At 41.0% G+C, this 3,724-nt stretch overlaps 1 pseudogene; it reads left to right on the top strand.

Annotated features, from left to right (window-relative positions):
• The first annotated feature begins 3,167 nt into the window (after positions 1-3,167).
• LOC129669570 (small nucleolar RNA SNORA17) lies at positions 3,168-3,285 on the top strand (annotated as a pseudogene).
• The last annotated feature ends 439 nt before the right edge of the window (positions 3,286-3,724 follow it).

The following is a 3,724-nucleotide window of genomic DNA, read 5'->3' as shown; positions in this document are numbered from 1 at the left end:
CTGTTTTAGGGGTATAAATTTCCTTAATTTCCCAAAAGAAAAAAAAAAGACTCTTTTTCTTTTCCTTTCTTTATTCATTGTTCTTTAATATAACTGAAACTGTAGGACTCATTGTACTAAAGGCTACCACAGTTTTAGCAAACATCCCCTAGGCAGAAAATGTGCCCAAAAGTCACAGCTAGCCTTGACCCTGCCTGAATGCACAGGCAGTCTGAAAGGCTGCATTGCATGTGTGGCAGAGGATGCCTGTGTCAGAGAGACCTCTGCTGGAACTAGCCTCCCACCACAAGTGCATGTCACCATCATCCTGTCATCCTCTGCCCAGAGATCCACAGGACAGGAACACAAAGGCATTATGCAGCCCAGTGACTTTTGGGCTGTTTATGTCTATAGGTCTAGCTGGCCCTATGTCCTTCTAGCTCTAAATAAAAACAAAAGGGATGATAACTCATTGGACTTCTTCTGTATGCCAGAATCGCTGGTTGCTGCTTTTCATGTGCCATTATAAGATCCTGTTATCACCCTAGAAACAGCTGGGAGGATTCTTGTCCAAACACAGATGGACATATGAACCTGAATGCTGCTAACTTTCTGTGTCAGTAGAACTGAATGCTCTGGGTATAAGCAGAGTCTCTGTCATTTCTCTACCAGAATTTATAATAGATGCCATTAATCTATGACATCATCCATTATGTGATGTTTCTATCTAAACAGTACTGTCTATGAAAGGACTGTTGTGTGGTTAAGAAGGCGGACGATGTGGCTTTTTGTGCAGCCACATATGACCCAGGCATATTTCATCTACCACTCACCCCACTGACTCCTGTAGGATCCTTTATGAAATGCAAATCAGTGCAATTGCTCAAAAAGTTGATACCCTCATTTAGTAAGCAAGTTTTAAAGGATGCAAATTATTTTTACCAAGCTAGTTAGGAACTGACCTGAAAGCCAAACTAAGTGTTCCCTCTTGGTCTAGTACTACTGAGACTTGCCCTTTATACCACCTAATGCTCACATCTGTGTGAATCTGTCCCTCAGTATATACAGAAAGGCATTTTCATAAGCCTTTGAAAATTAATAGCAGGGTCCCAAAGTCACCAGGAGTCAAAAAGAGAAATGAGCCTGAAATTCTATCTAAAGCAAAACTCTAGATGAGCTGAGCATATTTATTTAAACTGAACTGCAATCATGGAATCTGTGCCATGTGAAGCATCTTAATAATCAGGGGATGGAGAATTAAGACCATGCCATGACCATCTAGTTTACAAGAAATACCAAATGAGCTGAAACCCCATGACATGATTGGTGCAGTTCCTGTCTCCAAAATCAGGATTTAAGTGGCTTCAGCCACCTGAAGCAGGTGAACTCCCCACAGGGCTCTCTGATGATGAAGGGAGGAGCCACGTGGAGAAAGAGCAATCACAATAAGCCTGGAGCAGGAACAACAGTGGAATCCAAGGTCACAAACAAAACTGAGTAGAAAAGAAATCCAAAAGAAGGGGGAGGCCTGGAACAGCACATAGGTGATAAGAAAAACCAGACAATGAGTGCACAAGGAAGCTTTCTGAATAGATACATTGGCTGTAATTTCCTGGGTCTACTAAGCTAACTCACAATGTATTTTGATCTCTCTGAATCACAATGTTCATATTTCAAGAAAATAAGAGGACCACACGAAAATCTCAGAGAATATCAGTAGCATCAATGTGTTAGTCAGGGTCCGCAAGAGAAACAGAACTCTCTCTCTCTCTCTCTCTCTCTCTCTCTCTCTCTCTCTCTCTCTCACACACACACACACACACACACTACATATATTATATATATATATATATATATATATATAATGTGTACACACACACACACACACACACACACATATATATATATATATTGGATATATATGATTTATTAGAGTGGCTTACAAGCTGTGGTCCAGCTAGTCCAGAAATAGCTGTTGACCAGTTAAAAGTCCAAGAATCAAGTATTAGTTCAGTTCACAAAGCTGATCTTCAGTACACACCAGAGTCCCAAAGAAGTATTCTCTAATAATGCCAGTGAAGGAATGGACTAGCAATTGAGAGTGAGAGCAAGCAAAGATCAAACACTCTCTTTCTCCATGTCCTTTATATAGAATGGCACCAGAAGGTGTGGCTCAGATTCAATGTGTTTGTATGCACCTCAAAACATCCAGATTTAAGGAGGCATTACACTTCAAATGAATTAATTTAAAAAAAATCCCTCACAGTCTACCCAGTCTATCCAGTTAATTCTGGATGCAGTCATGTGGACAACCATGAATAGCCATCACTATCTCAGTGCTCATTCCCTGCTGTGATTTAAATCTAACATGTCTCCCACAGGCTCATGCTTCAAATGCTTAGTACTCAACTTGTGACATCAAATTCTTATTTTTTATTTGACAAGCAGCAAAATCATATTTGTCATTTTAATATAAACACAATTAGGTTATCTGTCACATTACAGTATTTAAGCTTTTATTTTATGTTCTTTAAGATACAATTTTTTTTCAAAAAGTCAGCTGCAAATGAGAAGAGGAGAAATTCTAGTGCCCAACCAAGTTCCACATTTCAGCAACACTTCATTCAGCCATTTCAAAGTTTTAAGAAACATCATAATGACATGGGTGTGAACTATCTCTAGGCATTCTCTTTGGCAGTTATGATGTGGTATTGGTAATGTAAGCAGAAGGCATCATTTGATTATTCAATGATGATAGGAATGACCTCACGCCTGCACTGGAGGAAAGAGTGTCACACCGTGTAACCATTCATCAGCTGATGCCTGGCCATGCTAAACGTTTGTCTGTCAGAACTTATATTCTGTGCTGGACTGTTTTATCTAAACTTGACACAATCTAGGGCAGTGTTTCTCAACCTGTGGGTCATAACCCATTTGGGAGTCAAATGACCCTTTCACAGGGGTCACTGAAGATCTTTAGAAAACACAGATATTTACATTACAGTTCATAACAGTAGAAAAATTACAGTTATGAGGTAGAAATGACAGTAATTTTATGGTTGGAGGTCACTACAATATGAAAAACTGAATTAAAGGGTCTGAGCATTAGAAAGGTTGATAACCACTCATCTAGAATCATCTGAAAAAGGGAACCAAAATTGAGAAAATGCCTAAGATGCAGCTGTAAGTCTGCCCCTAGAGGCATTCCATATGTAGCTGAAGTGTCACATGTGTGCCAGTAGGTGGCAGAAAGGAGAAAGGCCGGGTCAGTGTTATGACCTGTGAACCTCTGACCTTCAGTCCAGTCCCAGGGAGCCCAGACAGGGAGCTGGCCAGAGATGGCCACCAGCTTCCTCTCAGACTCTGATCCAGGGCTTTGATTGGCCCACCTCCACATCCATGCCACTGATGAACTGCTGGCATGCGTGAAGAAGCCAGTCCTGCAGATCAAAACTACAGGGTCTCCATGACACAAGGCAACAACAGGATATCTGAGAGGAATCCCAGTGAGGTTCCAGTATTGACAGAGCAGCAGAAGCCAGAGGGAGGCCTTGTACCAGACCAAAGAGTCATTGTAATGAACATTTGCAAAGAAAGAAATGTGAACAAAAGGATATACACACACTGTAGTTTCTACAAGGAGGTTTTTTTTTTCTCTCTCTGTTGGGAGGGGAGGTTGCAAGGGTGGAGGACAGGCACAAGGGGAGGGGAAGATGAGTGGAATTGGGGTGCATGATGTAAAATT

Source organism: Psammomys obesus, unplaced genomic scaffold, assembly GCF_907164565.1.
Source record: "Psammomys obesus unplaced genomic scaffold, mPsaObe1.curated_primary_1811, whole genome shotgun sequence".
Taxonomy (NCBI): Eukaryota; Metazoa; Chordata; class Mammalia; order Rodentia; family Muridae; genus Psammomys; species Psammomys obesus.
The sequence above is the reverse complement of the archived record's forward strand: the minus strand, read 5'-3'. Positions and strand labels throughout refer to the sequence as shown.